The following is a 15,126-nucleotide window of genomic DNA, read 5'->3' as shown; positions in this document are numbered from 1 at the left end:
ACCATTTGCTTTCTTAACCACATTTGCTTACGCACCCATTTTGTCTTCAGCGATTGTGTCAGGAAGGTGAGCATCACAGAATACCAGATTATTAGAACAAAGTGTTCTTGGGTTGAGGCAGGACTTGAGCGGAGGCTGGAAGTCTGTGTATTGCCATATCAATATATATACATAGGCCAATACCTCAATTTTAATGAATTAATGTATTTCCATGTATACACACCTATGTTTATACCTCATCTATAGCTTTGCTTCCCAGATCTTTCCTGTTTCCTTTCACCAGGTTTCTGATGTTGTGGTTTTGAAATCTCTGTCCCTTTGGTGGAACCATTAACTGCTCTCTCCAGGCACATTTTCATGCAAAGCGAACCAGCTGTGCTTCTTTGGCTTCTGCTCCCTGGTGCATTTCCTTCCCCCACAGCCAGCGGGGCTTGCCCAGCAAAGTGCCATCATCGAGTGGAAGTGGCATGCATGAGACTGGTCCTGAGGGCGTGAGCAAATGGCAGGAGCTTGCTTTCTTCCCTGCACTGCCAGCTTTCTATTAACCTGCCTCCGTGGCCCCAAAAAGAGATCCCTACAACCAAACAGAGAAAAACAACAACCACCCTGATTTGTGGGTGGTTCTGCATTGCACGAGACAGAAGAGGGGTGCTGGGGGATTCTAGCCTCACCTAGAAGTGTCAGACATTTGCTATAAGTCACTGCCACGGAGCCGATGTAACTCAGAGGAGAGGGCAGAACTGCCCTGGTGGGTTTCTGAGACTGCAATTCTTTACGAGCAGAAAGCCATGTCTCTCTACCTTGGATTGATCGACTGGTGATTTCGAAGGGCTGACCTTGTGCTAACAGCCCACCATGTCACCAGGGCACCTTTCAGAGTAGCAGGAAATGGCTTTGCTCTAAGCCAGTGCTTCCTCAAGTTGGGGCTCCAGCCCATGGCAGGGGCTGGAATGATCCGGGGGGGGCTGCAAAAGCAGAGCCCCCCACTCTCTCCCCGATTGGGGGCTCTAGGACAAAAGTTCTTCGTTTCCAGGAGGGAGTGGGGGTGGGAGGCAGCGACCTAATGTATTTTCTGAAGGATTGGTGGAGGGGAACCTGGACGCCAATCCCTTAAGGAGCCCTGACAGAGTAGTGGTTCCTAGTTGGGCTGCTAGCTACAAGGTCAACAGTTCAAAGCCACCAGCCACTCCTGGGGAGAAAGACCGAGCTTCTACTCCCATCGAGAGTTATATTATAGTCCACCAAACCACAGGGCAGCTCTCCTCTGCTATAAGGTCGCTTTGAGTTGGCATGTACTCGATGGCAGTGAGTGAGTGACCTGTGTTGTGAACTCCCAGCCTATAGGATCGCATAGTGTATGCTATATGATTATATATATAATTTTAACTATACATCCCAGACTGTTAGCCATAAGAAAAAGCATTCTTTGACTCCCTCATGGACGCTCCCTGCTCACTTGACCATGCTTTGAACTGAAATTTCAAATTCTGAGGCTGCTAAGCTAGGGAGCCCTAGTAGTATAGTGGGTTATTAGTTGGGCTTCCATCCCTGAAGTCAGCGGTGCAGAACTACCAGCTGCTCTGCGAGGGAAAGAGGAGGGTTGTTGTTTTTTTTTTAACTCCCATAAGGATTTAATCTCAGAAACCTACAAGAGTAATTCTACTCTGTCCTATAGGACCACCATGAGTCAGTATCAACTCAATGGTATTGAATCAAGCAACGATGAAACATATAACTTTCCTCTAGTTCTTAAATGCTTCCTTCCCCCACTATCATGATTCCAATTCTACCTTACAAATCTGGCTAGACCAGAGGATATACACTGGTACAGATAGGAACTGGAAACACAGGGAACCCAGGACAGATGACTCCTTCAGGACCAGTGGTGAGAGTGGCGATCCCTGGAGGGTGGAGAGAATGTGGGGTAGAAATGGGGAACTGATTACAAGAATCTACATAATTGCCTCCTCCCTGGGGGAGGCACAGCAGAGAAGGTGGTGGGGGAAAACATCAGACAGTGTAATATATGACAAAATAATAATAATTTATGAATGATGAAGGGTTCATGAGGTAGCGGGAAGTGGGGAGGGAGGGGCAGATATTAAGGGCTCAAGTAGAAAGCAAATGTTTTGAGAATGATGGCAACAAATGTGCATATGTTCTTGACACAATGGATGTATGTATGTATTATGATAAGAATTGTACGAGCCCCCCAAATGATAAAAAAAATAAAATATTACAAAAATAATCAACTCACTTTCAGTCCACATTATTCTACTGCCATGTAACAAAATGGCCTTCAAATTGAACAAATTAAATATTATCTCACATAGCTGCTGAGAGGCAAGCATCCAGAAATGCTTCGTTGGGCGGTTCTCATGCGGCGTTCGTCATGATGTCAGCCGGGGCCATCGTTTCTGAAGACTTGACCTACTACAGCAGGGGACGGAATAGAATGGGAGAGTCGATCCGGCCCTCACAACAATTTTAAAGTGATTCACCAGGTGTGAAGATCTTACCACTCACTGAGAACCATTTGGGTGGGGGCCAATAGAGGATACCATCCTGGTAGTCCCCACTTTTACCCTGTGTTTCATCATGGCCCCACTTTAGCTGCCTTCAGAAGACACTTCAATCTAGGCAATGCCAAATGATCATACGAAGTTACTACCTTGCCAACGGTGACCATGGCGACCAGCACCCTTGAGCAGGACCCTCACTGCCTTCAGACACAACCAGAGCAGCGGACCCAGCTAATGTGTTGCCTGCAACTACACCGCTGGGACTAATCACCCTGTTGATTGGGGTTCTTTTGCAAAGTCCAGATTATTGTAGCTGGGTTTTTTTTGTTGTTTTTTTTATAATGGTGTCCACTTGGCCTTTCTTTTTTTTTTAAGTAGCTGGTTTAAGAAAGGAATTTCCCAGATAACAAACGGTTGAAACAATTATGGTGCTGGCTGACTAAAGAGACCATGGGGGGAGTGGGGGCTGGGCTTCTAGGAGAGTGATTTCCAAACCTCATCTGTAAAATCAACCTCCAAGGGATCTGGCTGCCGTTCCTGCCAACGCTCTCTGTGCTTGGTGCATTGGGAAACCGTCAGGGCAGCTGCCAGCACTGGAACCTATTGTCTCTGCTAACAAGATGTAGCCGGGCGAATCAGGAAGCCGCTGCTGCCATGCAGTCTCTAGCTGAAACAGGCAGTCACCGACTGATCAGGAAGTGTCAGGTAGCTTAGCCTAGGGAATTGGGAAGTCCATTTACGCATGCCCAGGAGAGCCAGCAAAGGACAAAGCTGGATTTTCCCACCGGTGGGCCCAGATGGGTGTTACACCTGGAGCAGCCCACCTGGGCCAGGTGATTGCAATTCAGCCAATGGGATTGACCTGGGGTCGTTCACCACGCCTCCCCCGGGAACCCTTGAAAAGGCAGGGACCGGAAGGGCGAGGGGCTTGTCTTGGCTTGCTTGTGCGGTCTGGTCGTCTTCGTGGGAGGAGAGAGATCCTTGCGTGACCTGGGGCAGCCTCTGCCAGGCCGCATGGTCAAAGGAATCCTATGGGTGCCGCGTAAAATCTGATGCTTCTTTGAACTTTCATTAAATTCACTTGGATCACGAGCCCCGCTTCTGCGTGAAATCTTTCTCGCGCGGAGCCAAGGACTGAGGTTGGAATCTAGTCCCTGAGAGAGAAACCTTACACTAGCTGCCACTGTAAGACACATCAGTAAGTTGGTTGCTTCATGCTACTCTCTCTAATGAACTCAGCTCCAAATTGAAGTTTCACACACGTGTATCGGAATGGTGGAGAGGTGATCACATGTACGGGCCTGTGTATGAGGCCGCTGCAAGATGAGGTTTTGCTTCTAGTCTCTGAAGTACAGGAAAACGACACTTGTATTACAAAGAGGGTGAGCTACGTGTTGAGCAAGAGTCACAGATTCAGCACAACCCACCTTCAAAATAACTGATGCCCCCAGCCCGTACCACTCACATCCTCTTTCTGAAAGAACTGCTTAAAGGTATACTCTAGGCCTGGCGGGCTTAATTCAGCCAATGGGGTTAACCAGTACCTTTTACCACACTTCCCAAGGGCCCCCTGAAAAACCAGTTTTTCTCTCTGGCTCTCTCACAGCAGCACTCACACAGTTCAGCTAGGCGAGGCACGCAGGGCTGCACCAAGGTCCCCCTCTTCCAGCAGCTCCTCAGCCTGCCTGAGGGATTCTCTGGCCTCAGTTTCCTGTGTGGGTGTGAAGTACCCTAAGGGTGTTTGTGTAAAACCTAAAACTCCTGTCCTTCCTAAATAATCGCTTGGATCACAAACCAGGCTTCAGGCGTGAATTCTTTCTCATGCAAAGCCAAGGACTGAAGCATTTCCCACCCGGGGAAATCTAACAGATTTGCGTAAAATTGAAGTGAAAATCTTTAACCTTAAGAAACATTCTTCTTTAACCCAATACCTGCAATTTAAGGAGTGGTCACTAGGTGGCGGGGCAGTGCTAGGTTACCAAGTCCAATCCCATGTGGTCAGTTAATTGCCCCTGAGATTTCTCAGGAACCCTGGTAGGATTACCTGTTGGTTTGCTCACCAGTAGGTTGGCAGTTTGAAACCACCATGCACTTCATGGGAGTCAGATGAGGCTTTCTGCTTCTGTAGAGTTAGTCTCAAAAAACCAGTTTTACCCTGCCCTGAAGGGTCGCCAGGTGTCCGAATTGACTCAAAGGCAGAGTTTGGTTTTGGTGGCATTGTGGGTGAGGCCTTAGGTTGGTAACAAGTCTGGGTGTTCAAGGCCACTCTGAAGAAAAGATTTGGTCTTGGAATGCCGTTATCTAGTGTCCCCATGAGTCAAAGGTAAAGTAACTCCATAGCAGCGGGGTTATGGTTAATCTTTACTAAAACTGATGACCGCATCTGCCGACTTTCAGTTAGCAGCTGGAAGGGCAAACACTGCCCCACCAGGGTCCCCTAATGTTAGAGCTGCAGAAGGTATGTGCCCAGGAGTTGCCTTTGGCAACGACTTGCCTCAGCACCCTCCAAAACCACTCTGTAGAAGACCATTTCTTTGTAAACAAGTTTGCTGGAAGGCAGAAAGGGGGTCTATATAAAACTTGCACAGACTGGCCCCTTGATTCATATTGGACATCAGAAGAGTGAATTTCCTAATAAAGTGGCTCCTCCAACCCACTTCTGACAAAGACCGTTCAGCTACAGGTTTCCAGGATTTTCCTGGTCTCTCTAGCCGATCTGTTGAGGTTTTCCAGAAAAGGTATATGAATCTTCTCTCTCTCTCTCTCTCTCAAAATAACTCCCAAACTAACCACGTGTTTAAATTTGGGCATTTACATCTTCCAGTGTCATAGAATTATTTATTTTGCTTAGTTTGTTCGTCTTTTGTTTTGAAATGAGAAGGAATTTTAAAATTGGCTAGCTTAACGCCTTAACTTTCACCATCGGAACATTACAGAAGTTTATCGATAAATGAAAAAGCAAAATTTAGAAAATGTCTCAATATCCATCCATTAAGATGTTTCAGGTCTTCTCAAAGGCAGAAAGCACCACTGGATTGATATACCCTTTGGTTTGTTGATAACGCGCATGGGTCACAATCCCCTTTGAGAATCTTGTGGAAGCTATGGAGACTCAGGGGGTGGGGAGGGAAGTGGGAGCCTTAGAGTTGATTGTGATGGTGCATAGACAACTCTTTTTAGAAGCAGCGTAACTATGGAAGTGTATGATAAGTGAATATCAAGATATCAATATTATAACAACTAGTAAAAAATAGAAAGAAACCAAACGACCTCTGAGTACCATGGGTGGAGGAGGAAGAGTTTTTTCTTAGGGGCATTGAGTTCGTTTTAATGGTGGTAGAACAATTTGGAGAGGTCTGACAATAATAGTGTACGACACAAAGGATATCATCAATGGCACTGAATTATACATGTAGAAGCTGTTGAGTTGGTGAATATCTTGTCGTGTATGTTTTTGCCAAAATTGAAAAACCAAAACCACAGATAACTGTGAGTATGGGTAAAAGAAAATGTTCTAAGATCGTGGTAAAGATCTTGATGTGGTTGAGCTATTGAATTGAATGTTATGTGGGCAAAATGCCAATAAAACTGTTTTTAAATAAGGGAGAAAACAAACAAGCACAGAGAGACCAAAAAAATGCCATTTGTAAAAGTAAACAACATGTTGACCCTTCAAAGCCTTTTTCTAGTTGAGAACCTTGGATTCTCAACACTCGGCATTCAGAGGCACAGCACCTGAAAAAGCTGTACAACACGAAGACAACCGTGACGCCAGTTGAATGGATTTTACTCTGCTTTTTAAGGATTCATGATTTATGCTTCTCTTGCCCTGTGATCGGTCATACGTCATAGATTAAGCACCTGGAAGAATGCCTTTCTGGCTAGCTTTTATTAGAGAGACCAGCTCTGTAACCTTTGCCCCATAAAGACAATGATGCAATAGAGAGCAGGCAAAACCAAAGTCACCTCGCTGCCACTGAGCCAATGTGACTCACGGTGACCCCACCAGACAGCTTGCAACTGGCTCTGTGAATTTCCAAAACTTCCCAACTTTCCCTGAGTCGTGCCTGGTGGGTTGGAACCACGGATCTTGAGGTTAGCAGCTCAGGGCATAGCCTACGATGCCACCAGGGCTCCTAGAGAGATTTGAAAACAGAATTAGAGACAGTAAGCAGAATCGTGGTTTTAGATATTTATGAATGCGATTTTTCCCCCAAAATTATTTTACTTTTCTTCTTACCCTATTAGATGATTCACAGTCATCTGAATGACAGAGCCTATGGGTAGCTTGAGCATAATATATTAAAGAAAGTGCATACTTTCTTCAGAACATTCATATATGACAGGATCATTTTCTGTTAAGGGGGAAAAATATCTATAGGAACTAATTGTCCCAAGTCCCAAATAAGAGCAGCACATTTAGATGTGATTTTAGCAGCAGAATAATTGGGTGAAATCAGTAGCATATATGAACACTAACTTTTAAAATTAATTTTAACTTTAAAATTTAAATTTAACTTTAAAAATTCCTTAATGTATTTCAAATATCACCACACACGAAATGCCTGGATGTCAGCCTTTGTCAGACTGTAAGGTTGGCAGCTTACAAAGGAAAACACCAAAGCGTTGTTTACATTTACAAACTGTAGTCCCTGGCTCTGGACATGCTGATGCAGAGCTTCTGGATGGTGTTGGAAACTCCTTCATTAATTCCCTTTTCTGTTTCCAGGAAAGGCTGCAGTCATTATCAATCTCATGAACCAGCTGGCAGAGATGCTCAGCAGGCCTTTCCTTTTCAGTTTCAAACTCCTGCTTGGTCAAGCGGTCACAAAATGTGAAGTCTTAAAAAAAAAAAAGTACAAATTAGAAAGACGAGTTTAAAAACAACTAAAATTTACTCACCAAAACTGGCCTGCTGGACAATCCTCATCACTCCCCTCCCCCAAATGTGGTAGGTCATATTAATTATGCTTATTTTCTTAATTTGGTTCAGAGTATTAATATTGTTTAATTAATAGATCATTCTATCGGGGGCTCTCACATATAGTACAACAATCAATACATCCATTATACCAAGCAGACATATACAAATGTTGGCATCAACCATTTCAAAAGATTACCTTTCTTCTTAAGTCCTTTGCTATCAGCTCCTCTTTATTCCTTCCCTCCCCCATCCTACCACCCCATGAGCCCTTTATACATTATGCTTTGTTACTATTATTTGCGCATATCTTACACCGCCATCCTATCCCTTCACCTACTATCCTGGTATTTGTCCCCCTCGAGGTGGGCTATTTTTGCCATCATTGCTACCCATTCCCCATTCCCTTCCCCGAGCCTCCTGGAATCTTTACTCTCATTACTGTTTTTAAGGGGAGCAGTATATTCTGAGTCCTGTATACTGCAAGCTCTCATTTGTACTGATGTATACACTGGGCTAGCAGGATTTTTTTTTTAGTAGAATCTATTTTTATTCAGAAAAAACAAACAAACCCAAAAAACAAAGTTTTCCAACCACACACAGGAGGGATGGGTAGGGGGAGGTGCCTGTCCATCCAGCCCCAACCCCCCACCCCATATGGTTTTGGCAGCAATAAGGGGTATGGGGTAATGGCCCCCAAAAATAAAAATGGTGTGTGTGTATGGGGGGGTTGCAAAAGCAGTGGGAAGTGGTCGGGGGAAGGGGCAGACGAGGTCAGTACTGGGAACGCCGCAGGTGAGAAGCCATTTCATAACATTTCTTGTTCATCAAACCACCGTGGACCCCTTCTTTGCCCATCAGCAGGACTAGCGTCTTGGCAGTCATGGTGACAGTGAGGTTGAAGGTGGGGGCTCCGCCAGTACTCTTGGTGCGAAGATCCATGGTGTATTCCCCGTCCGTCAGCAGTGAGTCCCCAAGTGTCAGCCCATTCACGAAAAAACTTGACCGGTCTTTGCCAACAAGAACTCCAACCTCGGCTGGCGTGATGTTGACGAAGGTTTCCTCGGGGACAGCGGCCCAGACAGAGGGCGAGTCCTTATAGCCCACGATGGCCGCGTCCTGACAGGTCCCGTCCGCCATGAGGTTGTCAATGTAGGCGTTCCACCCGGCCATGGCGTTGCTACTGGGGCAGCTTCTCGGTGCTTCTGCTGGGGCCGCGGGCTGAGCTTGGGCTGCCTCGGGCGGGCGGGGGGTAAGTCGGAGAGCTCGGGGCACGCGCTGCTGTCCGGACCGCAGCTCTGCTAGCTGTCGGCTAGCAGGATTTCTGAGGTAGGACTGGGGTCATAATAGTGGAGGGAGGATTAAAGAATTACAGGAGAGTTGTGTATTTCATCGGTGCTAAACTGCCCCCAGGACAGATTATTAATCTTATTCATTTATAAAGCATTTTCTATTTTGGCGTAATCATTTAAGTATTTTATTTGATTGGATTTCTAAAATAAGTCTGTGAAGTAGGAGAAGCAATGAACTATTATTCCAGTTTCAAGCACGACCTCCCCACAAAAAGCAGCCTGTTGCCATTGAATGGATTCTGACTCATAGCAGCCCTACAGGACACTGTAGCCCTATCCTGGGTCTCTGCGGCTGTCATGTTGACAGGGGCAGACAGCCTCACCTTTCTTATGCAGAGCTCCGGTCAGCTCCCACTGCTGACTCAGCAGCCCAACATGTAACAGTGTAACCACTACCTCCCTATGCCGGCCAGGCCAGGAAATTAGAAGCACGTTTTAAACAAAACATTTCTGAAGCTTACTCTTGTTTTCTCGCTGCTCTTTGAACTTGGCACACACAGTTGGTGCGGTCTCTCCTTATGTTGTTCTACGGACGAAGACATCTTAGCCTCCATACACAAGGGGAAACATGGCCAAAGCAAATTGGAAATCCTTGTGGGTTTTTTTAAATTGGTGAGGGGAGGTGGGGTTGGCGGGGTGGTAAGTTCCACTCTGTAAATGTCCTTCACCTACCCACACCTGTGATGACAACCTGGTGTTATATCAGCTCTTAAACTCCTAAACCCAATTCTCTATCCGAAATCTGTCCTTAGGTACCATCAAGTCAATTTAGACTGCTCGTAGCGACACTATGTGACAGAGTAGAACCACCTCACAGGGTTTCCTAAGCTGAAATAGGAGCAGTTCACCAGGTCTTTCTTCCCTGGAGTAGCTAGGTAGCCTCAAACTGCCAGCCTTTCAGCTAGCAGCCAAGAGCTCAACCACTGTGCCACCATGAAAATAATAAAATGGTGGCTAGCATTCAATGTGTACTAACCACATGTCAAACTTTTGTATTTTTTCTCAGTAACTAGTCATTATTCTAAAATACTGCTATGTAGGCATCAGGATTGCTATCAGTTCTACCTTCATGATAAAGAAACAAAAGCATAAACTACACATCAAGCAAATGGTTAGCTATGATCTAAACAGGATTGTCCACTCCCAGGGCTAAGAATCCTGACTGTTGTTATGGGCTCTCAAGGTGACTCCAACTCACAGCGACCCAACTAGACCGAGTAGAACTTCCCCAGGGGATTCCAAGGCTGTGATCTACACAGACGCCAACTGCTCTATCTTCTTTTCCAACCACTGACAGCTGACTTAGCAACCCAGCCCTGAGCCACTCAGCCACTCAGCAAGCAGGCTCCTACACCACTACATGATGCAGCCTTCACTTGTGCCACTGCCCTCTTCAAGCTCAGATCATCAGACTCACACCACTTCGCCTCCTTCCTAGCATCTCTTCTTTCCCACTGGACCAGACCCTTAGCTCAACATCTGAATCCCTTTCTCCTCTGCACCCACTCTCACTACTCTTGCCTGCCTATCTTTCCTCAACACCCGACAGTACAAAATCCCAGATCATAATCCCGGGTCCTCTACCATTTTCACTCCAGCATTCCAGGGAATAAGTACTGTTGAGCAAAATTATACATTCCAACTTGCACCACTAGTTTTTGAGTACCTTATCTGGGTTGATATAGTTAAAGTTTATTGTGCCAATTGTGCCAACCTAGCCGATAAACACATGTGGGGTTAATTGAAGAGCAGAGAGATAAATGGCTTGGTGAGCCTCACCTTTCTAGTTCTCAGGTCTCTTGCTTTGTGATGGTCGCACCAGGGTGCAGCTGCCTTAGCCAGTTCCCAGTTTCAGCTGGTAAGGATGACTTCCTGCAAGACATCCCTGAGGAGAAGCCGCATGGACCTACCCCGATGCAGCCCTGGGTGCTGGAGCAGCTGTGTGGAGACCCCTGCCAGCGCTGAGATGCTTACGCATTCACTGACTCAGTTTTCCTCCTGGAGGAGGACTTTGTGGATTGGTGTTCGACATATGGGTTAATGTTGGACTTGTGGGCTTGGGCAGCGCTGGGTTGGGATGTTTTCTTGATGTGCACTTACCCCTCATATAAAACTCTCTCTTATACATGAGTTTCTCTAAAGTCCCCAGACTAACACAGGGTACTCAAAACTACTGAGCAAGCCATTCACTCCCTCAATTCCTTTCCCATGCTCCAAACCACCTCCTTAGAATCATTCCTTTCTTTCCATGTCACCCATTTAGTTCTCTCTTCCACCTTCCCTTGGAGCCTAAGGCTTAGACCATAGGGTCTCCTGCTTTATCGAGGAAAAATGGTCCCATCACTTAGTGATATTTTTTTAGGACAAACACTTTAATTTGTTAACCAAAAGGATGATCCTAATTAAGTCAATACTTTGAAATAGTTGTACGTAAGAGGTCTGTGATAGAAGCAAGTGAATATTACAACAAAAGCAGTATGTTGATTTGCTCATCGAACTGAGCTTCTTCATTCTCAGTTAATTCCTGCGTAAATGATGATGGGCGCTTTTACTCTTTCATCCGACCTCAACCTGGCATTTGCTACTAAAAGCTAAGGAAAGAGCTCTGATTGTTCCTGATAGCTAGTGGTAGCCCTGATCTTCCTTCCTCCTTTCTGAAATGCTACGTCCTTACTCTGTGGCATGACTTGGTCCGTTCCTTTCCTACTAGTTCTTTGTCTCCTTCCTATGTTTCTCTCCCTCACCTCCAGACAGCCGATGTCCGGTAAGGCTTGAACCCACGGACCTCTCATTTTAGTGTCAACCTCGTTGTTGTGGGGCTCCAGGCTCACAGCAGCCTTGCCTGGTTGAAAAGGGCCACAGCACGGGGCTTCTGAGGCTCCAGATCTTTGCGAAGCAGCTGCTGCGGCGTTCTCCCGCAGGGCAGCTGGCGGGTTTCATCGCTGACCTTCTGGATCGTCCTGACGGTTTTAACCACTGTGCCACCCGGCTCATTGGTTTTGCTCTAAAACAGTGGTTCTCAACCTCCCTACTGCCGCGACCCTTTATGACTGCCCCATGTTGTGGTGACCACCACCCCAACCACGAAATTATCTTCGCTGCTATTTCATAACTGTCATTTTGCTACCGTTATGAATCGGGCGACCCCTGTGGAAGGGTCGTTCAACCCCAGGTTGAGAAGCGCTGCAACACTGCGCGACCTCAATTTGCACCCCAGACTGATGGCGCCCATTGGTTCATCTCGCTTTCCTGTGCTTCGAAATTGCATCCAGTTGTTCTGGTGAAAACACCGACCAGGATGTCTCCCACGTACCTAAAGTCAAAAGTCCAAAAGGTCTCCCATCACCTTCCTTCGCAGATTCTTCCTTGGTATGGACTGCATGTGTCCCTTCCAAATACATACACTGAGGTCGCAGCCTCTGTACCTGTGAAGGTCACCTTGTTTGGAAACAGGTATTTTCTTTTGTTATATTCATGAGGACTCACGGAAGTAGGGTGAGTCTTCACCTAAGCCTTTTGGAAGAATATCTTATAAAAAGTACAGAGTGGACCCAGTGACCCACAGACTCAGGTGAGGGAAGCATTCTACGATTTGAAGAATACCACAGAATGCCTAGGAATTCTGACAAGGAAGGACCCTCCCTAGAGCCAATGCCCTAGTTGGGTATCCTCGCATCCAAAACTATTCTCTAAGCAAGGGTGGGCCAAATTGCTGCTGTGTAAGGGTGGAAGAATTCATCAAGACCAGCTAACCTCACATGCCTCTCAGGCAGAAGCAGTTCCAGTCATCATGAGTGTATTCATTAAATGTCTGAACAGTATGTCCTATGAAGTTATATTCAAATGGCCCTTGGCAGAACAGAAGACTCCCAGTCCCAGCTCTACAACTCCCTGGGATATTTTGTTACAGCAGCCATAGGATACGAAGGCTCCTGTCCTCTTGCTGTAGTTTGTATTTCAGTCGGTAGCAGACAACCCACCTGGAAACTTAAGTCATCCTTGAATTGACTTTCTCCTTAATCACCAGATCCAATCTAAGGCTGCTAATTTATCTAAGTATTTTAACCTTCTCTCCTCTCATTCTTCTTGCCTCTGCCATAGACCGGGCCCATATCATTTCTCAGTTGAACTACTGTTGTACGAATCCTGCCTCCAGTCCTCCGATGCATTGTCCACACCGCTGCTGGCACGATGATCTCAAATGGAAATCTTACCGTACCACTTCCTGAAAAGTAACTTCCAAGGCCTTGACTGAGCAAGGTGCTCCTTGGTTGTTAAATGAGGCCATTCATGAACTGGTGCCGATTTCTCTCTCTAGTTTCAACCCCTGCCATCCCTTGACTACAGTTCCTTTCATTTCCCTACTTTTGCTTACACTGTACCTGCACACTGCATTGGTCCCCGCACTCCACTCCTCCGGTGGAGCTCTCCTTCCACTAAGTACAGGCAATTCTTCTAGACTCCTCCACAAGCCTTGTCTGACCTCCAGTGATGTCAGGTAAGCCTCCTCCAGACTCCCATAACCTCGTCTTGCTAAAACATATCTCTAATATACTGTATTGTTGACTTATGTTTGTCTCTGCCACTCATCAGACCTGGGTAGGATTCTTTTATTGAATTAATTTACTCAAATATTTACTGAACATTTATTATGTGCTAGGTACCTTGAACATTAATTACAACATGACCTTATTCCCAGGAAAGGCATAATCTTAGGTATCATTGTATTTCTGGCATGTGTGTAAAGTCTGACACATAGTAAGGCTACAAAAATGGTGAATAATTGAATAGATGTATGGATAATTCATAAATATAAAGTGCATTTAAAATCAACACTCAGAAACTTCGAGTAATTATGTGGAGGGTGGGGTAGAAGGGGAGAGTAGACCGCACAAAGCATAGGGATGATTTACTACACTTGATCTTAGCCAATAGGCCTATAAGGGATAGCATTGGGATAATTTAAACAATCATTAAATCGTGTGCTGATATAACCTGACCATCTGTTGGAAAATGGATAAACCTTGAGAAAAGACAAAATATTTAGGGGGGAAATATCAGATAATTCTTCGCTTTCTAAGTGCTTAATGCACATGGCTCTGTGCAAAACATGTACGTTCATTACTTCTTTTAGCGTTGGTAAGTGAAAGCATGTAGAACGATAACATATTTTAAATACCACCAATCTTCCTACTTTTCTCTGGAGTCAAAATATGTAAAATTATATTGGAAAAATGAACTCAGTAAGGCAGCCAGTTGACGTTTGCTTGGAAACTAGTACAATTACTAGTTTCACTCTCTAACTGCATCGGATAAACAAGATGCACGAGTGAAGGCCTGTTCCTATAGGCCTTGTGTTGAAACAAGGAAATGAGAAGAATTGGCATCCATTAGCTAAGCAAGTCCAAGTAATGCAGACAAACACGTTTATATCCTACTTCGTCAATGCTTTTTCTAAGAAGCAACGATGCCTTAGAAACTTTAAAATTGTTTAAGGAACAGAAAAAAAGAATTGCCTACTGTTATGCTTGGCCAAGTCGCTTAACTGCTCTACGCTTTAATTACCTCATCTGTAAAATAGGAATAATAATCATGCCTGCACAGGTGATTGGGAAGACTAAATAATTTCATACGTTCATGTTAATGCTCAGCACAGTACCTGACAGAATGTACCCCTAGAGAGTGTGTCTAGAATGTAATACTGGCATATCAAATCCAGGTTAATTGACCAGGACTGAGGGTGAAAGTTAAATACAAACAAAAACTTGGATGGGATTAAAATTTCAATAGGAGGAATAATTTCACAATGTCAGTTTCAGTTCTGAAAAGACAATTTAGAAGATAAATCTTGGGTATATTATAGATTTGAACATGGGAAATATCAGAAACTTAAAATACAGACATATACACAGGAATTACAGATCATAAAGTTAACTCAAAAAAAGCTGAAATCCCTCTGGGACATGGGGGTAAAGTGATTGGTGTGACCCTTTGCCTGGGCACACCTACACAGTAGGGTGTGCTGGGCCCCTCTAGGGTTTCCCGTATGGGCTCCAATAAAGTTCTTCCCTTTAGCTTTAAACAAGCTGAAAAATAAGGCACAGCGACCAAGCAAAAACTCACTTGGAACCAAAATCACCCCGATTAGCCACGGAAAGCAATGGCCTAATGCGTTACTTTATGGAGAAAGGAAGTCACTTTATCACTGAAAATGAAAACCAACGGGAATATATTTTCATGAGGAACGTGTAGTGGGCTAATAGTGCCCTCCCCTAGAATTCATGTCCACTGGCACCTTAGAATGTGACCTTATTTGGAAAGAGGTCTTTGC

The 15,126-nt window shown here is 45.2% G+C and overlaps 1 pseudogene; it reads right to left on the bottom strand.

Moving 5' to 3' along the window:
* Window positions 1–7,984: 7,984 nt before the first annotated feature.
* Window positions 7,985–8,718, bottom strand: LOC142449852 (profilin-1 pseudogene; annotated as a pseudogene).
* Between the last annotated feature and the right edge of the window lie 6,408 nt (window positions 8,719–15,126).

The sequence above is a fragment of the Tenrec ecaudatus genome, chromosome 6, assembly GCF_050624435.1.
Source record: "Tenrec ecaudatus isolate mTenEca1 chromosome 6, mTenEca1.hap1, whole genome shotgun sequence".
Lineage (NCBI taxonomy): Eukaryota > Metazoa > Chordata > Mammalia > Afrosoricida > Tenrecidae > Tenrec > Tenrec ecaudatus.
The sequence above is the reverse complement of the archived record's forward strand: the minus strand, read 5'-3'. Positions and strand labels throughout refer to the sequence as shown.